At 48.4% G+C, this 22,802-nt stretch overlaps 30 non-coding genes and 5 pseudogenes across 30 annotated transcripts; all 35 read right to left on the bottom strand.

Moving 5' to 3' along the window:
• Window positions 1-784: 784 nt before the first annotated feature.
• LOC122584135 lies at window positions 785-903 on the bottom strand (annotated as a pseudogene).
• Window positions 904-1,387: 484 nt separating this feature from the next.
• Window positions 1,388-1,506, bottom strand: LOC122584134 (annotated as a pseudogene).
• A 1,080-nt stretch (window positions 1,507-2,586) lies between these two features.
• LOC122584138 lies at window positions 2,587-2,705 on the bottom strand (annotated as a pseudogene).
• A 1,079-nt stretch (window positions 2,706-3,784) lies between these two features.
• On the bottom strand, window positions 3,785-3,894 carry LOC122584131 (annotated as a pseudogene).
• A 485-nt stretch (window positions 3,895-4,379) lies between these two features.
• On the bottom strand, window positions 4,380-4,498 carry LOC122584122. The gene has a single exon (XR_006321471.1). It is a non-coding gene; the product is annotated as a 5S ribosomal RNA (ribosomal RNA).
• Window positions 4,499-4,961: 463 nt separating this feature from the next.
• LOC122584127 lies at window positions 4,962-5,080 on the bottom strand. The gene has a single exon (XR_006321475.1). It is a non-coding gene; the product is annotated as a 5S ribosomal RNA (ribosomal RNA).
• A 484-nt stretch (window positions 5,081-5,564) lies between these two features.
• Window positions 5,565-5,683, bottom strand: LOC122584121. The gene has a single exon (XR_006321470.1). It is a non-coding gene; the product is annotated as a 5S ribosomal RNA (ribosomal RNA).
• Window positions 5,684-6,153: 470 nt separating this feature from the next.
• On the bottom strand, window positions 6,154-6,272 carry LOC122584120. The gene has a single exon (XR_006321469.1). It is a non-coding gene; the product is annotated as a 5S ribosomal RNA (ribosomal RNA).
• A 484-nt stretch (window positions 6,273-6,756) lies between these two features.
• Window positions 6,757-6,875, bottom strand: LOC122584119. Its single transcript, XR_006321468.1, has one exon. It is a non-coding gene; the product is annotated as a 5S ribosomal RNA (ribosomal RNA).
• A 485-nt stretch (window positions 6,876-7,360) lies between these two features.
• LOC122584118 lies at window positions 7,361-7,479 on the bottom strand. Its single transcript, XR_006321467.1, has one exon. It is a non-coding gene; the product is annotated as a 5S ribosomal RNA (ribosomal RNA).
• Window positions 7,480-7,964: 485 nt separating this feature from the next.
• On the bottom strand, window positions 7,965-8,083 carry LOC122584117. Its single transcript, XR_006321466.1, has one exon. It is a non-coding gene; the product is annotated as a 5S ribosomal RNA (ribosomal RNA).
• Window positions 8,084-8,568: 485 nt separating this feature from the next.
• Window positions 8,569-8,687, bottom strand: LOC122584116. The gene has a single exon (XR_006321465.1). It is a non-coding gene; the product is annotated as a 5S ribosomal RNA (ribosomal RNA).
• A 485-nt stretch (window positions 8,688-9,172) lies between these two features.
• LOC122584115 lies at window positions 9,173-9,291 on the bottom strand. Its single transcript, XR_006321464.1, has one exon. It is a non-coding gene; the product is annotated as a 5S ribosomal RNA (ribosomal RNA).
• A 485-nt stretch (window positions 9,292-9,776) lies between these two features.
• LOC122584114 lies at window positions 9,777-9,895 on the bottom strand. Its single transcript, XR_006321463.1, has one exon. It is a non-coding gene; the product is annotated as a 5S ribosomal RNA (ribosomal RNA).
• A 485-nt stretch (window positions 9,896-10,380) lies between these two features.
• On the bottom strand, window positions 10,381-10,499 carry LOC122584112. The gene has a single exon (XR_006321461.1). It is a non-coding gene; the product is annotated as a 5S ribosomal RNA (ribosomal RNA).
• A 485-nt stretch (window positions 10,500-10,984) lies between these two features.
• Window positions 10,985-11,103, bottom strand: LOC122584111. Its single transcript, XR_006321460.1, has one exon. It is a non-coding gene; the product is annotated as a 5S ribosomal RNA (ribosomal RNA).
• A 485-nt stretch (window positions 11,104-11,588) lies between these two features.
• On the bottom strand, window positions 11,589-11,707 carry LOC122584110. Its single transcript, XR_006321459.1, has one exon. It is a non-coding gene; the product is annotated as a 5S ribosomal RNA (ribosomal RNA).
• A 485-nt stretch (window positions 11,708-12,192) lies between these two features.
• Window positions 12,193-12,311, bottom strand: LOC122584109. Its single transcript, XR_006321458.1, has one exon. It is a non-coding gene; the product is annotated as a 5S ribosomal RNA (ribosomal RNA).
• Window positions 12,312-12,796: 485 nt separating this feature from the next.
• LOC122584107 lies at window positions 12,797-12,915 on the bottom strand. The gene has a single exon (XR_006321457.1). It is a non-coding gene; the product is annotated as a 5S ribosomal RNA (ribosomal RNA).
• Window positions 12,916-13,400: 485 nt separating this feature from the next.
• LOC122584106 lies at window positions 13,401-13,519 on the bottom strand. Its single transcript, XR_006321456.1, has one exon. It is a non-coding gene; the product is annotated as a 5S ribosomal RNA (ribosomal RNA).
• A 484-nt stretch (window positions 13,520-14,003) lies between these two features.
• On the bottom strand, window positions 14,004-14,122 carry LOC122584105. Its single transcript, XR_006321455.1, has one exon. It is a non-coding gene; the product is annotated as a 5S ribosomal RNA (ribosomal RNA).
• Window positions 14,123-14,606: 484 nt separating this feature from the next.
• On the bottom strand, window positions 14,607-14,725 carry LOC122584104. The gene has a single exon (XR_006321454.1). It is a non-coding gene; the product is annotated as a 5S ribosomal RNA (ribosomal RNA).
• Window positions 14,726-15,210: 485 nt separating this feature from the next.
• LOC122584103 lies at window positions 15,211-15,329 on the bottom strand. The gene has a single exon (XR_006321453.1). It is a non-coding gene; the product is annotated as a 5S ribosomal RNA (ribosomal RNA).
• A 484-nt stretch (window positions 15,330-15,813) lies between these two features.
• LOC122584102 lies at window positions 15,814-15,932 on the bottom strand. The gene has a single exon (XR_006321452.1). It is a non-coding gene; the product is annotated as a 5S ribosomal RNA (ribosomal RNA).
• A 484-nt stretch (window positions 15,933-16,416) lies between these two features.
• LOC122584100 lies at window positions 16,417-16,535 on the bottom strand. The gene has a single exon (XR_006321450.1). It is a non-coding gene; the product is annotated as a 5S ribosomal RNA (ribosomal RNA).
• A 485-nt stretch (window positions 16,536-17,020) lies between these two features.
• LOC122584099 lies at window positions 17,021-17,139 on the bottom strand. The gene has a single exon (XR_006321449.1). It is a non-coding gene; the product is annotated as a 5S ribosomal RNA (ribosomal RNA).
• A 484-nt stretch (window positions 17,140-17,623) lies between these two features.
• Window positions 17,624-17,742, bottom strand: LOC122584098. The gene has a single exon (XR_006321448.1). It is a non-coding gene; the product is annotated as a 5S ribosomal RNA (ribosomal RNA).
• A 485-nt stretch (window positions 17,743-18,227) lies between these two features.
• LOC122584097 lies at window positions 18,228-18,346 on the bottom strand. The gene has a single exon (XR_006321447.1). It is a non-coding gene; the product is annotated as a 5S ribosomal RNA (ribosomal RNA).
• A 485-nt stretch (window positions 18,347-18,831) lies between these two features.
• On the bottom strand, window positions 18,832-18,950 carry LOC122584096. The gene has a single exon (XR_006321446.1). It is a non-coding gene; the product is annotated as a 5S ribosomal RNA (ribosomal RNA).
• A 484-nt stretch (window positions 18,951-19,434) lies between these two features.
• LOC122584095 lies at window positions 19,435-19,553 on the bottom strand. The gene has a single exon (XR_006321445.1). It is a non-coding gene; the product is annotated as a 5S ribosomal RNA (ribosomal RNA).
• A 446-nt stretch (window positions 19,554-19,999) lies between these two features.
• LOC122584084 lies at window positions 20,000-20,118 on the bottom strand. Its single transcript, XR_006321435.1, has one exon. It is a non-coding gene; the product is annotated as a 5S ribosomal RNA (ribosomal RNA).
• A 483-nt stretch (window positions 20,119-20,601) lies between these two features.
• LOC122584123 lies at window positions 20,602-20,720 on the bottom strand. Its single transcript, XR_006321472.1, has one exon. It is a non-coding gene; the product is annotated as a 5S ribosomal RNA (ribosomal RNA).
• Window positions 20,721-21,204: 484 nt separating this feature from the next.
• LOC122584072 lies at window positions 21,205-21,323 on the bottom strand. The gene has a single exon (XR_006321424.1). It is a non-coding gene; the product is annotated as a 5S ribosomal RNA (ribosomal RNA).
• Window positions 21,324-21,806: 483 nt separating this feature from the next.
• On the bottom strand, window positions 21,807-21,925 carry LOC122584061. Its single transcript, XR_006321413.1, has one exon. It is a non-coding gene; the product is annotated as a 5S ribosomal RNA (ribosomal RNA).
• A 480-nt stretch (window positions 21,926-22,405) lies between these two features.
• On the bottom strand, window positions 22,406-22,522 carry LOC122584133 (annotated as a pseudogene).
• Between the last annotated feature and the right edge of the window lie 280 nt (window positions 22,523-22,802).

The raw sequence follows: 22,802 nt of genomic DNA, 5'->3' as shown, positions 1-22,802 counted from the left end.
AAAAGATCGATCATGACAAGATTGATAAAGTATGGAATAAGGATGAATCTACGTCTAGTGAAGTTCCCTTAACTCCATACAAGACTCATAAAAGTTCTCAAAAGAAAGTACATTTTTCGGGTAAAAATGAGTCAACTGGTTTGTCAAAAGAGGAGTCAGCCACAATTGAACTTAAGGAATGTTTGGGCATGACTTCAGCTGAGTTTGATGTTAAAGCTAAGAAAGCAAGAGCTAAAAAATCTTGTTTCTATTGTTATGAAGTAGGACATGTTTATAGTTGCTGTCCAAATAGGAAACGAAGATGTCCTGATAAGGGTATGTCTTCTGGTGGATCTAGTGACTCAGATATTGTTGCTCATAATAATAGGTCTAAGACTCCAAAATGACAGGGACCTTCACAGAATACTACTTTTAGTAGTGTAAGTCCGAGTCGTTCTCGTACACCTCAAAGGAGTAATTCACCTAGGAAGATGACTCACCAAAATCGATCCCCTCCTATTAGAATTGATAGTTTGTCTAAATTCTATGATCGAATAGGGAGTCAACCTAGATTTGGTGCGACCAGTCAAAACGACCGATGGAACGAGGAGCATCAAGCTGCGATGCTGGGAGCCTCTAGCGATGATAGTAAACAAAAGTAAACACAAAAACACCCGTTCTTTTACACCACCGAGCAGTTTATTTATTTTTAGTTACGTTAATCATAGTAACATCGGTGGAAAAAAGTATGGTTGAACCGAAGAGCAACCCATGTCTAAAAGACGAATTACAAAAACCGAAAAAAGAGTTGCAACACGAGGGCTTCCCAGAGGGTCACCCACTCTAGTACTACTCTCGCCAAATCGCGGTTAATTGCGAAGTTCTGATGGGATCCGGTGCATTAGCGCTGGTATAATTGCAATCGGAATATATCCTCCCTTTTGTTATTTTATTATTTACCGCATGAGGTTCCCTCCTTCCCCTTTTACCTGGATGTCGCCACCAACTTCCGCGAGCGCCTCTCCCGCACCCATGTGATCGGTGCTACGAAACAGCTTTTACTGTAGGCCCAAGTGTACAAGAACAAAGACTAGTGTATTTGGACGGTCCTTCGATAGGGGTATAAGGAGGCCTTCACTTAAATGGCCATAACTTGAGCTACGAGGCTTCGTTTTCGACGGACGACCAGTCAAAACGACCGTTGGAACGAGGAGCATCAAGCTGCGACGCTGGGAGCCTCTAACGATGATAGTAAACAAAAGTAAACACAAAAACACCCGTTCTTTTACACCACCGAGCAGTTTATTTATTTTTAGTTACGTTAATCATAATAACATCGGTGGAAAAAAGTATGGTTGAACCGAAGAGCAACCCATGCCTAAAAGACGAATTACAAAAACCGAAAAAAAGGTTGCAACACGAGGACTTTCCAGAGGGTCACCCATTCTAGTAATACTCTCGCCCAAGCGCGGTTAATTGCAGAGCTCTGCAGGGATCCGGTGCATTAGCGCTGGTATGATCGCAACCGAAATACATCCTCCCTTTTATTCTTTTATTATTTACCGGGATGAAGTTCCCTCCTTCCCCTTTTACCTGTATGTCGCCACCGACTTCCGCGAGCGCCTCTCCCGCATTCATGTGATCGGTGCTACGAAACAGCGTTTACTGTAGGCCCAAGTGTACAAGAACAAGCACTATTGTATTTAGACGGTCCTTGGATAGGGGTATAAGGATGCCTTCACTTAAATGGCCATAACCTGAGCTACCAGGCTCCGTTTTCGACGGGCGACCAGTCAAAACGACCATTGGAACTAGGAGCATCAAGCTGCGACGCTGGGAGCCTCTAACGATGATAGTAAACAAAAGTAAACACAAAAACACCCGTTCTTTTACACCACCGAGCAGTTTATTTATTTCTAATTACGTTAATCATAGTAACATCGGTGGAAATAAGTATGGTTGAACCGAAGAGCAACCCATGTCTAAAACACGAATTACAAAAACAGAAAAAAAGGTTAGGACTTCCCAGAGGCTCACCCATTCTAGTACTACTCTCGCAAAAGCGCAGTTAACTGCGAATTTCTGATGGGATCCGGTCTATTAGCGCTGGTATAATTGCAACTGGAATATATCCTCCCTTTTATTATTTTATTATTTACCGCATGAGGTTCCCTCCTTCCCCTTTTACCTGGATGTCGCCACCGACTTCCGCGAGCGCCTCTCCCGCACACATGTGACCGGTGCTACGAAACAGCTTTTACTGTAGGCCCATGTGTACAAAAACAAGCACTAGTGTATTTGGATGGTCCTTGGATAGGGGTACAAGGAGGCCTTCACTTAAATGGCCATAACTTGAGCTACCAGTCTCCGTTTTCGACGGGCGACCAGCCAAAACGAACGTTGGAACGAGGAGCATCAAGCTGCGACGCTGGCAGCCTCTAGCGATGATAGTAAACAAAAGTAAACACAAAAACACCCGTTCTTTTACACCACCGAGCAGTTTATTTATTTTTAGTTACGTTAATCATAGTAACATCGGTGGAAAAAAGTATGGTTGAACCGAAGAGCAACACATGTCTAAATGACGAATTACAAAAACCGAAAAAAGATTTGCAACACGAGGATTTCCCAGAGGGTCGCCCATTCTAGTACTACTCTCGCCAAATCGTGGTTAACTGCGAAATTCTAATGGGATCCGGTGCATTAGTGCTGGTATAATTGCAACCGGAATATATCCTCCCTTTTATTATTTTATTATTTACCGCATGAGGTTCACTCCTTCCCCTTTTACCTGGATGTCGCCACCGACTTCCGCGAGCGCCTCTCCCGCACCCATGTGATCGGTGCAACGAAACAGCGTTTATAGTAGGCCCAAGTGTACAAGAACAAGCACTATTGTATTTGGACGGTCCTTGGATAGGGGTATAAGGATGCCTTCACTTAAAAGGCCATAACCTGAGCTACCAGGCTCCGTTTTCAACGGGCGACCAGTCAAAACGACCGTTGGAACGAGGAGCATCAAGCTGCGACGCTGGGAGCCTCTAACGATGATAGTAAACAAAACTAAACACAAAAACACCCGTTCTTTTACACCACCGAGCAGTTTATTTATTTCTAATTACGTTAATCATAGTAACATCGGTGGAAAAAAGTATGGTTGAACCGAAGAGCAACCCATGTCTAAAAGACGAATTACAAAAACAGAAAAAAAGGTTAGGACTTCCCAGAGGCTCACCCATTCTAGTACTACTCTCGCAAAAGCGCAGTTAACTGCGAATTTCTGATGGGATCCGGTCTATTAGCGCTGGTATAATTACAACTGGAATATATCCTCCCTTTTATTATTTTATTATTTACCGCATGAGGTTCCCTCCTTCCCCTTTTACCTGGATGTCGCCACCGACTTCCGCGAGCGCCTCTCCCGCACACATGTGATCGGTGCTACGAAACAGCTTTTACTGTAGGCCCATGTGTACAAAAACAAGCACTAGTGTATTTGGACGGTCCTTGGATAGGGGTACAAGGAGGCCTTCACTTAAATGGCCATAACTTGAGCTACCAGTCTCCGTTTTCGACGGGCGACCAGCCAAAACGAACGTTGGAACGAGGAGCATCAAGCTGCGACACTGGGAGACTCTAGCGATGATAGTAAACAAAAGTAAACACAAAAACACCAGTTCTTTTACACCACCGAGCAGTTTATTTATTTTTAGTTACGTTATACATAGTAACATCGGTGGAAAAAAGTATGGTCGAACCGAAGAGCAACCCATGTCTAAAAGACGAATTACAAAAACAGAAAAAAGGTTTGCAACACGAGGACTTCCCAGAGGGCTAGTACTACTCTCGCCCAAGCGCGGTTAACTGCGGAGTTCTGATGGGATCCGGTGCATTAGCGCTGGTATGATCGCAACCGAAATACATCCTCCCTTTTATTCTTTTATTATTTACCGCATGAGGTTCCCTCCTTCCCCTTTTACCTGGATGTCGCCACCGACTTCCGCGAGCGCCTCTCCCGCACCCATGTGATCGGTGCTACGAAACAGCTTTTACTGTAGGCCCAAGTGTACAAGAACAAGCACTAGTGTATTTGGACGGTCATTGGATAGGGGTATAAGGAGGCCTCCACTTAAATGGCCATAACTTGAGCTACCAGGCTCCGTTTTCGACGGACGACCAGTCAAAACGACGGTTGGAACGAGGAGCATCAAGCTGCGACGCTGGGAGCCTCTAGCGATGATAGTAAACAAAAGTAGACACGAAAACACCCGTTCTTTTACACCACCGAGCAGTTTATTTATTTTTATTTACGTGTATCATAGTAACATCGGTGGAAGAAAAGTATGGTTGAACCGAAGAGCAACCCATGTCTAAAAGACGAACTACAAAAACAGAATAAAGGGTTGCAACACGAGGACTTCCCAGAGGGTCACCCATTCTAGTACTACTCTCGCCCAAGCGCGGTTAACTGCGGAGTTCTGATGGGATCCGGTGCATTAGCGCTGGTATGATCGCAACCAAAATACATCCTCCCTTTTATTCTTTTATTATTTACCGCATGAGGTTCCCTCCATCCCCTTTTACCTGGATGTCGCCACCGACTTCCGCGAGCGCCTCTCCCGCACCCATGTGATCGGTGCTACGAAACAACTTTTAATGTAGGCCCAAGTGTACAAGCACAAGCACTAGTGTATTTAATGGAGGCCTTCACTTAAACGGCCATAACTTGAGCTACCAGGCTCCGTTTTCGACGGGCGACCAGTCAAAACGACCGTTGGAACGAGGAGCATCAAGCTGCGACGCTGGGAGCCCCTAGCGATGATAGTAAACAAAAGTAGACACGAAAACACCCGTTCTTTTACACCACCGAGCAGTTTATTTAGTTTTAGTTACGTGTATCATAGTAACATCGGTGGAAGAAAAGTATGGCTGAACCGAAGAGCAACCCATGTCTAAAAGACGAACTACAAAAACAGAAAAAAGGGTTGCAACAAGAGGACTTCCCAGAGGGTCACCCATTCTAGTACTACTCTCGCCCAAGCGCGGTTAACTGCGGAGTTCTGATGGGATCCGGTGCATTAGCGCTGGTATGATCGCAACCGAAATACATCCTCCCTTTTATTCTTTTATTATTTACCGCATGAGGTTCCCTCCTTCCCCTTTTACCTGGATGTCGCCACCGACTTCCGCGAGCGCCTCTCCCGCACCCATGTGATCGGTGCTACGAAACAACTTTTAATGTAGGCCCAAGTGTACAAGCACAAGCCCTAGTGTATTTGGACGGTCCTTGGATGGGGGTATAAGGAGGCCTTCACTTAAACGGCCATAACTTGAGCTACCAGGCTCCGTTTTCGACGGGCGACCAGCCAAAACGACCGTTGGAACGAGGAGCATCAAGCTGCGACGCTGGGAGCCCCTAGCGATGATAGTAAACAAAAGTAGACACGAAAACGCCCGTTCTTTTACACCACCGAGCAGTTTATTTAGTTTTAGTTACGTGTATCATAGTAACATCGGTGGAAGAAAAGTATGGTTGAACCGAAGAGCAACCCATGTCTAAAAGACGAACTACAAAAACAGAAAAAGGGTTGCAACACGAGGACTTCCCAGAGGGTCACCCATTCTAGTACTACTCTCGCCCAAGCGCGGTTAACTGCGGAGTTCTGATGGGATCCGGTGCATTAGCGCTGGTATGATCGCAACCGAAATACATCCTCCCTTTTATTCTTTTATTATTTACCGCATGAGGTTCCCTCCTTCCCCTTTTACCTGGATGTCGCCACCGACTTCCGCGAGCGCCTCTCCCGCACCCATGTGATCGGTGCTACGAAACAACTTTTAATGTAGGCCCAAGTGTACAAGCACAAGCCTAGTGTATTTGGAATGGATAAGGAGGCCTTCACTTAAACGGCCATAACTTGAGCTACCAGGCTCCGTTTTCGACGGGCGACCAGCCAAAACGACCGTTGGAACGAGGAGCATCAAGCTGCGACGCTGGGAGCCCCTAGCGATGATAGTAAACAAAAGTAGACACGAAAACGCCCGTTCTTTTACACCACCGAGCAGTTTATTTAGTTTTAGTTACGTGTATCATAGTAACATCGGTGGAAGAAAAGTATGGTTGAACCGAAGAGCAACCCATGTCTAAAAGACGAACTACAAAAACAGAAAAAAGGGTTGCAACACGAGGACTTCCCAGAGGGTCACCCATTCTAGTACTACTCTCGCCCAAGCGCGGTTAACTGCGGAGTTCTGATGGGATCCGGTGCATTAGCGCTGGTATGATCGCAACCGAAATACATCCTCCCTTTTATTCTTTTATTATTTACCGCATGAGGTTCCCTCCTTCCCCTTTTACCTGGATGTCGCCACCGACTTCCGCGAGCGCCTCTCCCGCACCCATGTGATCGGTGCTACGAAACAACTTTTAATGTAGGCCCAAGTGTACAAGCACAAGCCTAGTGTATTTGGACGGTCCTTGGATGGGGGTATAAGGAGGCCTTCACTTAAACGGCCATAACTTGAGCTACCAGGCTCCGTTTTCGACGGGCGACCAGCCAAAACGACCGTTGGAACGAGGAGCATCAAGCTGCGACGCTGGGAGCCCCTAGCGATGATAGTAAACAAAAGTAGACACGAAAACGCCCGTTCTTTTACACCACCGAGCAGTTTATTTAGTTTTAGTTACGTGTATCATAGTAACATCGGTGGAAGAAAAGTATGGTTGAACCGAAGAGCAACCCATGTCTAAAAGACGAACTACAAAAACAGAAAAAAGGGTTGCAACACGAGGACTTCCCAGAGGGTCACCCATTCTAGTACTACTCTCGCCCAAGCGCGGTTAACTGCGGAGTTCTGATGGGATCCGGTGCATTAGCGCTGGTATGATCGCAACCGAAATACATCCTCCCTTTTATTCTTTTATCATTTACCGCATGAGGTTCCCTCCTTCCCCTTTTACCTGGATGTCGCCACCGACTTCCGCGAGCGCCTCTCCCGCACCCATGTGATCGGTGCTACGAAACAACTTTTAATGTAGGCCCAAGTGTACAAGCACAAGCCCTAGTGTATTTGGACGGTCCTTGGATGGGGGTATAAGGAGGCCTTCACTTAAACGGCCATAACTTGAGCTACCAGGCTCCGTTTTCGACGGGCGACCAGCCAAAACGACCGTTGGAACGAGGAGCATCAAGCTGCGACGCTGGGAGCCCCTAGCGATGATAGTAAACAAAAGTAGACACGAAAACGCCCGTTCTTTTACACCACCGAGCAGTTTATTTAGTTTTAGTTACGTGTATCATAGTAACATCGGTGGAAGAAAAGTATGGTTGAACCGAAGAGCAACCCATGTCTAAAAGACGAACTACAAAAACAGAAAAAAGGGTTGCAACACGAGGACTTCCCAGAGGGTCACCCATTCTAGTACTACTCTCGCCCAAGCGCGGTTAACTGCGGAGTTCTGATGGGATCCGGTGCATTAGCGCTGGTATGATCGCAACCGAAATACATCCTCCCTTTTATTCTTTTATCATTTACCGCATGAGGTTCCCTCCTTCCCCTTTTACCTGGATGTCGCCACCGACTTCCGCGAGCGCCTCTCCCGCACCCATGTGATCGGTGCTACGAAACAACTTTTAATGTAGGCCCAAGTGTACAAGCACAAGCCCTAGTGTATTTGGACGGTCCTTGGATGGGGGTATAAGGAGGCCTTCACTTAAACGGCCATAACTTGAGCTACCAGGCTCCGTTTTCGACGGGCGACCAGCCAAAACGACCGTTGGAACGAGGAGCATCAAGCTGCGACGCTGGGAGCCCCTAGCGATGATAGTAAACAAAAGTAGACACGAAAACGCCCGTTCTTTTACACCACCGAGCAGTTTATTTAGTTTTAGTTACGTGTATCATAGTAACATCGGTGGAAGAAAAGTATGGTTGAACCGAAGAGCAACCCATGTCTAAAAGACGAACTACAAAAACAGAAAAAAGGGTTGCAACACGAGGACTTCCCAGAGGGTCACCCATTCTAGTACTACTCTCGCCCAAGCGCGGTTAACTGCGGAGTTCTGATGGGATCCGGTGCATTAGCGCTGGTATGATCGCAACCGAAATACATCCTCCCTTTTATTCTTTTATCATTTACCGCATGAGGTTCCCTCCTTCCCCTTTTACCTGGATGTCGCCACCGACTTCCGCGAGCGCCTCTCCCGCACCCATGTGATCGGTGCTACGAAACAACTTTTAATGTAGGCCCAAGTGTACAAGCACAAGCCCTAGTGTATTTGGACGGTCCTTGGATGGGGGTATAAGGAGGCCTTCACTTAAACGGCCATAACTTGAGCTACCAGGCTCCGTTTTCGACGGGCGACCAGCCAAAACGACCGTTGGAACGAGGAGCATCAAGCTGCGACGCTGGGAGCCCCTAGCGATGATAGTAAACAAAAGTAGACACGAAAACGCCCGTTCTTTTACACCACCGAGCAGTTTATTTAGTTTTAGTTACGTGTATCATAGTAACATCGGTGGAAGAAAAGTATGGTTGAACCGAAGAGCAACCCATGTCTAAAAGACGAACTACAAAAACAGAAAAAAGGGTTGCAACACGAGGACTTCCCAGAGGGTCACCCATTCTAGTACTACTCTCGCCCAAGCGCGGTTAACTGCGGAGTTCTGATGGGATCCGGTGCATTAGCGCTGGTATGATCGCAACCGAAATACATCCTCCCTTTTATTCTTTTATCATTTACCGCATGAGGTTCCCTCCTTCCCCTTTTACCTGGATGTCGCCACCGACTTCCGCGAGCGCCTCTCCCGCACCCATGTGATCGGTGCTACGAAACAACTTTTAATGTAGGCCCAAGTGTACAAGCACAAGCCCTAGTGTATTTGGACGGTCCTTGGATGGGGGTATAAGGAGGCCTTCACTTAAACGGCCATAACTTGAGCTACCAGGCTCCGTTTTCGACGGGCGACCAGCCAAAACGACCGTTGGAACGAGGAGCATCAAGCTGCGACGCTGGGAGCCCCTAGCGATGATAGTAAACAAAAGTAGACACGAAAACGCCCGTTCTTTTACACCACCGAGCAGTTTATTTAGTTTTAGTTACGTGTATCATAGTAACATCGGTGGAAGAAAAGTATGGTTGAACCGAAGAGCAACCCATGTCTAAAAGACGAACTACAAAAACAGAAAAAAGGGTTGCAACACGAGGACTTCCCAGAGGGTCACCCATTCTAGTACTACTCTCGCCCAAGCGCGGTTAACTGCGGAGTTCTGATGGGATCCGGTGCATTAGCGCTGGTATGATCGCAACCGAAATACATCCTCCCTTTTATTCTTTTATCATTTACCGCATGAGGTTCCCTCCTTCCCCTTTTACCTGGATGTCGCCACCGACTTCCGCGAGCGCCTCTCCCGCACCCATGTGATCGGTGCTACGAAACAACTTTTAATGTAGGCCCAAGTGTACAAGCACAAGCCCTAGTGTATTTGGACGGTCCTTGGATGGGGGTATAAGGAGGCCTTCACTTAAACGGCCATAACTTGAGCTACCAGGCTCCGTTTTCGACGGGCGACCAGCCAAAACGACCGTTGGAACGAGGAGCATCAAGCTGCGACGCTGGGAGCCCCTAGCGATGATAGTAAACAAAAGTAGACACGAAAACGCCCGTTCTTTTACACCACCGAGCAGTTTATTTAGTTTTAGTTACGTGTATCATAGTAACATCGGTGGAAGAAAAGTATGGTTGAACCGAAGAGCAACCCATGTCTAAAAGACGAACTACAAAAACAGAAAAAAGGGTTGCAACACGAGGACTTCCCAGAGGGTCACCCATTCTAGTACTACTCTCGCCCAAGCGCGGTTAACTGCGGAGTTCTGATGGGATCCGGTGCATTAGCGCTGGTATGATCGCAACCGAAATACATCCTCCCTTTTATTCTTTTATCATTTACCGCATGAGGTTCCCTCCTTCCCCTTTTACCTGGATGTCGCCACCGACTTCCGCGAGCGCCTCTCCCGCACCCATGTGATCGGTGCTACGAAACAACTTTTAATGTAGGCCCAAGTGTACAAGCACAAGCCCTAGTGTATTTGGACGGTCCTTGGATGGGGGTATAAGGAGGCCTTCACTTAAACGGCCATAACTTGAGCTACCAGGCTCCGTTTTCGACGGGCGACCAGCCAAAACGACCGTTGGAACGAGGAGCATCAAGCTGCGACGCTGGGAGCCCCTAGCGATGATAGTAAACAAAAGTAGACACGAAAACGCCCGTTCTTTTACACCACCGAGCAGTTTATTTAGTTTTAGTTACGTGTATCATAGTAACATCGGTGGAAGAAAAGTATGGTTGAACCGAAGAGCAACCCATGTCTAAAAGACGAACTACAAAAACAGAAAAAAGGGTTGCAACACGAGGACTTCCCAGAGGGTCACCCATTCTAGTACTACTCTCGCCCAAGCGCGGTTAACTGCGGAGTTCTGATGGGATCCGGTGCATTAGCGCTGGTATGATCGCAACCGAAATACATCCTCCCTTTTATTCTTTTATCATTTACCGCATGAGGTTCCCTCCTTCCCCTTTTACCTGGATGTCGCCACCGACTTCCGCGAGCGCCTCTCCCGCACCCATGTGATCGGTGCTACGAAACAACTTTTAATGTAGGCCCAAGTGTACAAGCACAAGCCCTAGTGTATTTGGACGGTCCTTGGATGGGGGTATAAGGAGGCCTTCACTTAAACGGCCATAACTTGAGCTACCAGGCTCCGTTTTCGACGGGCGACCAGCCAAAACGACCGTTGGAACGAGGAGCATCAAGCTGCGACGCTGGGAGCCCCTAGCGATGATAGTAAACAAAAGTAGACACGAAAACGCCCGTTCTTTTACACCACCGAGCAGTTTATTTAGTTTTAGTTACGTGTATCATAGTAACATCGGTGGAAGAAAAGTATGGTTGAACCGAAGAGCAACCCATGTCTAAAAGACGAACTACAAAAACAGAAAAAAGGGTTGCAACACGAGGACTTCCCAGAGGGTCACCCATTCTAGTACTACTCTCGCCCAAGCGCGGTTAACTGCGGAGTTCTGATGGGATCCGGTGCATTAGCGCTGGTATGATCGCAACCGAAATACATCCTCCCTTTTATTCTTTTATCATTTACCGCATGAGGTTCCCTCCTTCCCCTTTTACCTGGATGTCGCCACCGACTTCCGCGAGCGCCTCTCCCGCACCCATGTGATCGGTGCTACGAAACAACTTTTAATGTAGGCCCAAGTGTACAAGCACAAGCCCTAGTGTATTTGGACGGTCCTTGGATGGGGGTATAAGGAGGCCTTCACTTAAACGGCCATAACTTGAGCTACCAGGCTCCGTTTTCGACGGGCGACCAGCCAAAACGACCGTTGGAACGAGGAGCATCAAGCTGCGACGCTGGGAGCCCCTAGCGATGATAGTAAACAAAAGTAGACACGAAAACGCCCGTTCTTTTACACCACCGAGCAGTTTATTTAGTTTTAGTTACGTGTATCATAGTAACATCGGTGGAAGAAAAGTATGGTTGAACCGAAGAGCAACCCATGTCTAAAAGACGAACTACAAAAACAGAAAAAAGGGTTGCAACACGAGGACTTCCCAGAGGGTCACCCATTCTAGTACTACTCTCGCCCAAGCGCGGTTAACTGCGGAGTTCTGATGGGATCCGGTGCATTAGCGCTGGTATGATCGCAACCGAAATACATCCTCCCTTTTATTCTTTTATCATTTACCGCATGAGGTTCCCTCCTTCCCCTTTTACCTGGATGTCGCCACCGACTTCCGCGAGCGCCTCTCCCGCACCCATGTGATCGGTGCTACGAAACAACTTTTAATGTAGGCCCAAGTGTACAAGCACAAGCCCTAGTGTATTTGGACGGTCCTTGGATGGGGGTATAAGGAGGCCTTCACTTAAACGGCCATAACTTGAGCTACCAGGCTCCGTTTTCGACGGGCGACCAGCCAAAACGACCGTTGGAACGAGGAGCATCAAGCTGCGACGCTGGGAGCCCCTAGCGATGATAGTAAACAAAAGTAGACACGAAAACGCCCGTTCTTTTACACCACCGAGCAGTTTATTTAGTTTTAGTTACGTGTATCATAGTAACATCGGTGGAAGAAAAGTATGGTTGAACCGAAGAGCAACCCATGTCTAAAAGACGAACTACAAAAACAGAAAAAAGGGTTGCAACACGAGGACTTCCCAGAGGGTCACCCATTCTAGTACTACTCTCGCCCAAGCGCGGTTAACTGCGGAGTTCTGATGGGATCCGGTGCATTAGCGCTGGTATGATCGCAACCGAAATACATCCTCCCTTTTATTCTTTTATCATTTACCGCATGAGGTTCCCTCCTTCCCCTTTTACCTGGATGTCGCCACCGACTTCCGCGAGCGCCTCTCCCGCACCCATGTGATCGGTGCTACGAAACAACTTTTAATGTAGGCCCAAGTGTACAAGCACAAGCCCTAGTGTATTTGGACGGTCCTTGGATGGGGGTATAAGGAGGCCTTCACTTAAACGGCCATAACTTGAGCTACCAGGCTCCGTTTTCGACGGGCGACCAGCCAAAACGACCGTTGGAACGAGGAGCATCAAGCTGCGACGCTGGGAGCCCCTAGCGATGATAGTAAACAAAAGTAGACACGAAAACGCCCGTTCTTTTACACCACCGAGCAGTTTATTTAGTTTTAGTTACGTGTATCATAGTAACATCGGTGGAAGAAAAGTATGGTTGAACCGAAGAGCAACCCATGTCTAAAAGACGAACTACAAAAACAGAAAAAAGGGTTGCAACACGAGGACTTCCCAGAGGGTCACCCATTCTAGTACTACTCTCGCCCAAGCGCGGTTAACTGCGGAGTTCTGATGGGATCCGGTGCATTAGCGCTGGTATGATCGCAACCGAAATACATCCTCCCTTTTATTCTTTTATCATTTACCGCATGAGGTTCCCTCCTTCCCCTTTTACCTGGATGTCGCCACCGACTTCCGCGAGCGCCTCTCCCGCACCCATGTGATCGGTGCTACGAAACAACTTTTAATGTAGGCCCAAGTGTACAAGCACAAGCCCTAGTGTATTTGGACGGTCCTTGGATGGGGGTATAAGGAGGCCTTCACTTAAACGGCCATAACTTGAGCTACCAGGCTCCGTTTTCGACGGGCGACCAGCCAAAACGACCGTTGGAACGAGGAGCATCAAGCTGCGACGCTGGGAGCCCCTAGCGATGATAGTAAACAAAAGTAGACACGAAAACGCCCGTTCTTTTACACCACCGAGCAGTTTATTTAGTTTTAGTTACGTGTATCATAGTAACATCGGTGGAAGAAAAGTATGGTTGAACCGAAGAGCAACCCATGTCTAAAAGACGAACTACAAAAACAGAAAAAAGGGTTGCAACACGAGGACTTCCCAGAGGGTCACCCATTCTAGTACTACTCTCGCCCAAGCGCGGTTAACTGCGGAGTTCTGATGGGATCCGGTGCATTAGCGCTGGTATGATCGCAACCGAAATACATCCTCCCTTTTATTCTTTTATCATTTACCGCATGAGGTTCCCTCCTTCCCCTTTTACCTGGATGTCGCCACCGACTTCCGCGAGCGCCTCTCCCGCACCCATGTGATCGGTGCTACGAAACAACTTTTAATGTAGGCCCAAGTGTACAAGCACAAGCCCTAGTGTATTTGGACGGTCCTTGGATGGGGGTATAAGGAGGCCTTCACTTAAACGGCCATAACTTGAGCTACCAGGCTCCGTTTTCGACGGGCGACCAGCCAAAACGACCGTTGGAACGAGGAGCATCAAGCTGCGACGCTGGGAGCCCCTAGCGATGATAGTAAACAAAAGTAGACACGAAAACGCCCGTTCTTTTACACCACCGAGCAGTTTATTTAGTTTTAGTTACGTGTATCATAGTAACATCGGTGGAAGAAAAGTATGGTTGAACCGAAGAGCAACCCATGTCTAAAAGACGAACTACAAAAACAGAAAAAGGGTTGCAACACGAGGACTTCCCAGAGGGTCACCCATTCTAGTACTACTCTCGCCCAAGCGCGGTTAACTGCGGAGTTCTGATGGGATCCGGTGCATTAGCGCTGGTATGATCGCAACCGAAATACATCCTCCCTTTTATTCTTTTATCATTTACCGCATGAGGTTCCCTCCTTCCCCTTTTACCTGGATGTCGCCACCGACTTCCGCGAGCGCCTCTCCCGCACCCATGTGATCGGTGCTACGAAACAACTTTTAATGTAGGCCCAAGTGTACAAGCACAAGCCCTAGTGTATTTGGACGGTCCTTGGATGGGGGTATAAGGAGGCCTTCACTTAAACGGCCATAACTTGAGCTACCAGGCTCCGTTTTCGACGGGCGACCAGCCAAAACGACCGTTGGAACGAGGAGCATCAAGCTGCGACGCTGGGAGCCCCTAGCGATGATAGTAAACAAAAGTAGACACGAAAACGCCCGTTCTTTTACACCACCGAGCAGTTTATTTAGTTTTAGTTACGTGTATCATAGTAACATCGGTGGAAGAAAAGTATGGTTGAACCGAAGAGCAACCCATGTCTAAAAGACGAACTACAAAAACAGAAAAAGGGTTGCAACACGAGGACTTCCCAGAGGGTCACCCATTCTAGTACTACTCTCGCCCAAGCGCGGTTAACTGCGGAGTTCTGATGGGATCCGGTGCATTAGCGCTGGTATGATCGCAACCGAAATACATCCTCCCTTTTATTCTTTTATCATTTACCGCATGAGGTTCCCTCCTTCCCCTTTTACCTGGATGTCGCCACCGACTTCCGCGAGCGCCTCTCCCGCACCCATGTGATCGGTGCTACGAAACAACTTTTAATGTAGGCCCAAGTGTACAAGCACAAGCCCTAGTGTATTTGGACGGTCCTTGGATGGGGGTATAAGGAGGCCTTCACTTAAACGGCCATAACTTGAGCTACCAGGCTCCGTTTTCGACGGGCGACCAGCCAAAACGACCGTTGGAACGAGGAGCATCAAGCTGCGACGCTGGGAGCCCCTAGCGATGATAGTAAACAAAAGTAGACACGAAAACGCCCGTTCTTTTACACCACCGAGCAGTTTATTTAGTTTTAGTTACGTGTATCATAGTAACATCGGTGGAAGAAAAGTATGGTTGAACCGAAGAGCAACCCATGTCTAAAAGACGAACTACAAAAACAGAAAAAAGGGTTGCAACACGAGGACTTCCCAGAGGGTCACCCATTCTAGTACTACTCTCGCCCAAGCGCGGTTAACTGCGGAGTTCTGATGGGATCCGGTGCATTAGCGCTGGTATGATCGCAACCGAAATACATCCTCCCTTTTATTCTTTTATCATTTACCGCATGAGGTTCCCTCCTTCCCCTTTTACCTGGATGTCGCCACCGACTTCCGCGAGCGCCTCTCCCGCACCCATGTGATCGGTGCTACGAAACAACTTTTAATGTAGGCCCAAGTGTACAAGCACAAGCCCTAGTGTATTTGGACGGTCCTTGGATGGGGGTATAAGGAGGCCTTCACTTAAACGGCCATAACTTGAGCTACCAGGCTCCGTTTTCGACGGGCGACCAGCCAAAACGACCGTTGGAACGAGGAGCATCAAGCTGCGACGCTGGGAGCCCCTAGCGATGATAGTAAACAAAAGTAGACACGAAAACGCCCGTTCTTTTACACCACCGAGCAGTTTATTTAGTTTTAGTTACGTGTATCATAGTAACATCGGTGGAAGAAAAGTATGGTTGAACCGAAGAGCAACCCATGTCTAAAAGACGAACTACAAAAACAGAAAAAGGGTTGCAACACGAGGACTTCCCAGAGGGTCACCCATTCTAGTACTACTCTCGCCCAAGCGCGGTTAACTGCGGAGTTCTGATGGGATCCGGTGCATTAGCGCTGGTATGATCGCAACCGAAATACATCCTCCCTTTTATTCTTTTATCATTTACCGCATGAGGTTCCCTCCTTCCCCTTTTACCTGGATGTCGCCACCGACTTCCGCGAGCGCCTCTCCCGCACCCATGTGATCGGTGCTACGAAACAACTTTTAATGTAGGCCCAAGTGTACAAGCACAAGCCCTAGTGTATTTGGACGGTCCTTGGATGGGGGTATAAGGAGGCCTTCACTTAAACGGCCATAACTTGAGCTACCAGGCTCCGTTTTCGACGGGCGACCAGCCAAAACGACCGTTGGAACGAGGAGCATCAAGCTGCGACGCTGGGAGCCCCTAGCGATGATAGTAAACAAAAGTAGACACGAAAACGCCCGTTCTTTTACACCACCGAGCAGTTTATTTAGTTTTAGTTACGTGTATCATAGTAACATCGGTGGAAGAAAAGTATGGTTGAACCGAAGAGCAACCCATGTCTAAAAGACGAACTACAAAAACAGAAAAAGGGTTGCAACACGAGGACTTCCCAGAGGGTCACCCATTCTAGTACTACTCTCGCCCAAGCGCGGTTAACTGCGGAGTTCTGATGGGATCCGGTGCATTAGCGCTGGTATGATCGCAACCGAAATACATCCTCCCTTTTATTCTTTTATCATTTACCGCATGAGGTTCCCTCCTTCCCCTTTTACCTGGATGTCGCCACCGACTTCCGCGAGCGCCTCTCCCGCACCCATGTGATCGGTGCTACGAAACAACTTTTAATGTAGGCCCAAGTGTACAAGCACAAGCCCTAGTGTATTTGGACGGTCCTTGGATGGGGGTATAAGGAGGCCTTCACTTAAACGGCCATAACTTGAGCTACCAGGCTCCGTTTTCGACGGGCGACCAGCCAAAACGACCGTTGGAACGAGGAGCATCAAGCTGCGACGCTGGGAGCCCCTAGCGATGATAGTAAACAAAAGTAGACACGAAAACGCCCGTTCTTTTACACCACCGAGCAGTTTATTTAGTTTTAGTTACGTGTATCATAGTAACATCGGTGGAAGAAAAGTATGGTTGAACCGAAGAGCAACCCATGTCTAAAAGACGAACTACAAAAACAGAAAAAAGGGTTGCAACACGAGGACTTCCCAGAGGGTCACCCATTCTAGTACTACTCTCGCCCAAGCGCGGTTAACTGCGGAGTTCTGATGGGATCCGGTGCATTAGCGCTGGTATGATCGCAACCGAAATACATCCTCCCTTTTATTCTTTTATCATTTACCGCATGAGGTTCCCTCCTTCCCCTTTTACCTGGATGTCGCCACCGACTTCCGCGAGCGCCTCTCCCGCACCCATGTGATCGGTGCTACGAAACAACTTTTAATGTAGGCCCAAGTGTACAAGCACAAGCCCTAGTGTATTTGGACGGTCCTTGGATGGGGGTATAAGGAGGCCTTCACTTAAACGGCCATAACTTGAGCTACCAGGCTCCGTTTTCGACGGGCGACCAGCCAAAACGACCGTTGGAACGAGGAGCATCAAGCTGCGACGCTGGGAGCCCCTAGCGATGATAGTAAACAAAAGTAGACACGAAAACGCCCGTTCTTTTACACCACCGAGCAGTTTATTTAGTTTTAGTTACGTGTATCATAGTAACATCGGTGGAAGAAAAGTATGGTTGAACCGAAGAGCAACCCATGTCTAAAAGACGAACTACAAAAACAGAAAAAGGGTTGCAACACGAGGACTTCCCAGAGGGTCACCCATTCTAGTACTACTCTCGCCCAAGCGCGGTTAACTGCGGAGTTCTGATGGGATCCGGTGCATTAGCGCTGGTATGATCGCAACCGAAATACATCCTCCCTTTTATTCTTTTATCATTTACCGCATGAGGTTCCCTCCTTCCCCTTTTACCTGGATGTCGCCACCGACTTCCGCGAGCGCCTCTCCCGCACCCATGTGATCGGTGCTACGAAACAACTTTTAATGTAGGCCCAAGTGTACAAGCACAAGCCCTAGTGTATTTGGACGGTCCTTGGATGGGGGTATAAGGAGGCCTTCACTTAAACGGCCATAACTTGAGCTACCAGGCTCCGTTTTCGACGGGCGACCAGCCAAAACGACCGTTGGAACGAGGAGCATCAAGCTGCGACGCTGGGAGCCCCTAGCGATGATAGTAAACAAAAGTAGACACGAAAACGCCCGTTCTTTTACACCACCGAGCAGTTTATTTAGTTTTAGTTACGTGTATCATAGTAACATCGGTGGAAGAAAAGTATGGTTGAACCGAAGAGCAACCCATGTCTAAAAGACGAACTACAAAAACAGAAAAAAGGGTTGCAACACGAGGACTTCCCAGAGGGTCACCCATTCTAGTACTACTCTCGCCCAAGCGCGGTTAACTGCGGAGTTCTGATGGGATCCGGTGCATTAGCGCTGGTATGATCGCAACCGAAATACATCCTCCCTTTTATTCTTTTATCATTTACCGCATGAGGTTCCCTCCTTCCCCTTTTACCTGGATGTCGCCACCGACTTCCGCGAGCGCCTCTCCCGCACCCATGTGATCGGTGCTACGAAACAACTTTTAATGTAGGCCCAAGTGTACAAGCACAAGCCCTAGTGTATTTGGACGGTCCTTGGATGGGGGTATAAGGAGGCCTTCACTTAAACGGCCATAACTTGAGCTACCAGGCTCCGTTTTCGACGGGCGACCAGCCAAAACGACCGTTGGAACGAGGAGCATCAAGCTGCGACGCTGGGAGCCCCTAGCGATGATAGTAAACAAAAGTAGACACGAAAACGCCCGTTCTTTTACACCACCGAGCAGTTTATTTAGTTTTAGTTACGTGTATCATAGTAACATCGGTGGAAGAAAAGTATGGTTGAACCGAAGAGCAACCCATGTCTAAAAGACGAACTACAAAAACAGAAAAAAGGGTTGCAACACGAGGACTTCCCAGAGGGTCACCCATTCTAGTACTACTCTCGCCCAAGCGCGGTTAACTGCGGAGTTCTGATGGGATCCGGTGCATTAGCGCTGGTATGATCGCAACCGAAATACATCCTCCCTTTTATTCTTTTATCATTTACCGCATGAGGTTCCCTCCTTCCCCTTTTACCTGGATGTCGCCACCGACTTCCGCGAGCGCCTCTCCCGCACCCATGTGATCGGTGCTACGAAACAACTTTTAATGTAGGCCCAAGTGTACAAGCACAAGCCCTAGTGTATTTGGACGGTCCTTGGATGGGGGTATAAGGAGGCCTTCACTTAAACGGCCATAACTTGAGCTACCAGGCTCCGTTTTCGACGGGCGACCAGCCAAAACGACCGTTGGAACGAGGAGCATCAAGCTGCGACGCTGGGAGCCCCTAGCGATGATAGTAAACAAAAGTAGACACGAAAACGCCCGTTCTTTTACACCACCGAGCAGTTTATTTAGTTTTAGTTACGTGTATCATAGTAACATCGGTGGAAGAAAAGTATGGTTGACCGAAGAGCAACCCATGTCTAAAAGACGAACTACAAAAACAGAAAAAAGGGTTGCAACACGAGGACTTCCCAGAGGGTCACCCATTCTAGTACTACTCTCGCCCAAGCGCGGTTAACTGCGGAGTTCTGATGGGATCCGGTGCATTAGCGCTGGTATGATCGCAACCGAAATACACCCTCCTTCCCCTTTTACCTGGATGTCGCCACCGACTTCCGCGAGCGCCTCTCCCGCACCCATGTGATCGGTGCTACGAAACAACTTTTAATGTAGGCCCAAGTGTACAAGCACAAGCCCTAGTGTATTTGGACGGTCCTTGGATGGGGGTATAAGGAGGCCTTCACTTAAACGGCCATAACTTGAGCTACCAGGCTCCGTTTTCGACGGGCGACCAGCCAAAACGACCGTTGGAACGAGGAGCATCAAGCTGCGACGCTGGGAGCCCCTAGCGATGATAGTAAACAAAAGTAGACACGAAAACGCCCGTTCTTTTACACCACCGAGCAGTTTATTTAGTTTTAGTTACGTGTATCATAGTAACATCGGTGGAAGAAAAGTATGGTTGAACCGAAGAGCAACCCATGTCTAAAAGACGAACTACAAAAACAGAAAAAAGGGTTGCAACACGAGGACTTCCCAGAGGGTCACCCATTCTAGTACTACTCTCGCCCAAGCGCGGTTAACTGCGGAGTTCTGATGGGATCCGGTGCATTAGCGCTGGTATGATCGCAACCGAAATACATCCTCCCTTTTATTCTTTTATCATTTACCGCATGAGGTTCCCTCCTTCCCCTTTTACCTGGATGTCGCCACCGACTTCCGCGAGCGCCTCTCCCGCACCCATGTGATCGGTGCTACGAAACAACTTTTAATGTAGGCCCAAGTGTACAAGCACAAGCCCTAGTGTATTTGGACGGTCCTTGGATGGGGGTATAAGGAGGCCTTCACTTAAACGGCCATAACTTGAGCTACCAGGCTCCGTTTTCGACGGGCGACCAGCCAAAACGACCGTTGGAACGAGGAGCATCAAGCTGCGACGCTGGGAGCCCCTAGCGATGATAGTAAACAAAAGTAGACACGAAAACGCCCGTTCTTTTACACCACCGAGCAGTTTATTTAGTTTTAGTTACGTGTATCATAGTAACATCGGTGGAAGAAAAGTATGGTTGAACGAAGAGCAACCCATGTCTAAAAGACGAACTACAAAAACAGAAAAAAGGTTGCAACACGAGGACTTCCCAGAGGGTCACCCATTCTAGTACTACTCTCGCCCAAGCGCGGTTAACTGCGGAGTTCTGATGGGATCCGGTGCATTAGCGCTGGTATGATCGCAACCGAAATACATCCTCCCTTTTATTCTTTTATCATTTACCGCATGAGGTTCCCTCCTTCCCCTTTTACCTGGATGTCGCCACCGACTTCCGCGAGCGCCTCTCCCGCACCCATGTGATCGGTGCTACGAAACAACTTTTAATGTAGGCCCAAGTGTACAAGCACAAGCCCTAGTGTATTTGGACGGTCCTTGGATGGGGGTATAAGGAGGCCTTCACTTAAACGGCCATAACTTGAGCTACCAGGCTCCGTTTTCGACGGGCGACCAGCCAAAACGACCGTTGGAACGAGGAGCATCAAGCTGCGACGCTGGGAGCCCCTAGCGATGATAGTAAACAAAAGTAGACACGAAAACGCCCGTTCTTTTACACCACCGAGCAGTTTATTTAGTTTTAGTTACGTGTATCATAGTAACATCGGTGGAAGAAAAGTATGGTTGAACCGAAGAGCAACCCATGTCTAAAAGACGAACTACAAAACAGAAAAAAGGGTTGCAACACGAGGACTTCCCAGAGGGTCACCCATTCTAGTACTACTCTCGCCCAAGCGCGGTTAACTGCGGAGTTCTGATGGGATCCGGTGCATTAGCGCTGGTATGATCGCAACCGAAATACATCCTCCCTTTTATTCTTTTATCATTTACCGCATGAGGTTCCCTCCTTCCCCTTTACCTGGATGTCGCCACCGACTTCCGCGAGCGCCTCTCCCGCACCCATGTGATCGGTGCTACGAAACAACTTTTAATGTAGGCCCAAGTGTACAAGCACAAGCCCTAGTGTATTTGGACGGTCCTTGGATGGGGGTATAAGGAGGCCTTCACTTAAACGGCCATAACTTGAGCTACCAGGCTCCGTTTTCGACGGGCGACCAGCCAAAACGACCGTTGGAACGAGGAGCATCAAGCTGCGACGCTGGGAGCCCCTAGCGATGATAGTAAACAAAAGTAGACACGAAAACGCCCGTTCTTTACACCACCGAGCAGTTTATTTAGTTTTAGTTACGTGTATCATAGTAACATCGGTGGAAGAAAAGTATGGTTGAACCGAAGAGCAACCCATGTCTAAAAGACGAACTACAAAAACAGAAAAAAGGGTTGCAACACGAGGACTTCCCAGAGGGTCACCCATTCTAGTACTACTCTCGCCCAAGCGCGGTTAACTGCGGAGTTCTGATGGGATCCGGTGCATTAGCGCTGGTATGATCGCAACCGAAATACATCCTCCCTTTTATTCTTTTATCATTTACCGCATGAGGTTCCCTCCTTCCCCTTTTACCTGGATGTCGCCACCGACTTCCGCGAGCGCCTCTCCCGCACCCATGTGATCGGTGCTACGAAACAACTTTTAATGTAGGCCCAAGTGTACAAGCACAAGCCCTAGTGTATTTGGACGGTCCTTGGATGGGGGTATAAGGAGGCCTTCACTTAAACGGCCATAACTTGAGCTACCAGGCTCCGTTTTCGACGGGCGACCAGCCAAAACGACCGTTGGAACGAGGAGCATCAAGCTGCGACGCTGGGAGCCCCTAGCGATGATAGTAAACAAAAGTAGACACGAAACGCCCGTTCTTTACACCACCGAGCAGTTTATTTAGTTTTAGTTACGTGTCATAGTAACATCGGTGGAAGAAAAGTATGGTTGAACCGAAGAGCAACCCATGTCTAAAAGACGAACTACAAAAACAGAAAAAGGGTTGCAACACGAGGACTTCCCAGGGGTCACCCATTCTAGTACTACTCTCGCCCAAGCGCGGTTAATGCGGAGTTCTGATGGGATCGGTGACATTAGCGCTGGTATGATCGCAACCGAAATACATCCTCCCTTTTATTCTTTTATCATTTACCGCATGAGGTTCCCTCCTTCCCCTTTTACCTGGATGTCGCCACGACTTACGCGAGCGCCTCTCCCGCACCCATGTGATCGGTGCTACGAAACAACTTTAATGTAGGCCAAGTGTAAAGCACAAGCCCTAGTGTATTTGGACGGTCTTGGATGGGGGTATAAGAGGCCTTCACTTAAACGGCCATACCTTGAGCTACCAGGCTCCGTTTTCGACGGCGACCAGCCAAAACGACCGTTGGAACGAG

The sequence above is a fragment of the Erigeron canadensis genome, chromosome 9 (assembly GCF_010389155.1).
Source record: "Erigeron canadensis isolate Cc75 chromosome 9, C_canadensis_v1, whole genome shotgun sequence".
NCBI classification, from domain to species: domain Eukaryota; kingdom Viridiplantae; phylum Streptophyta; class Magnoliopsida; order Asterales; family Asteraceae; genus Erigeron; species Erigeron canadensis.
This window is presented reverse-complemented; position numbering and strand designations above follow the sequence as displayed.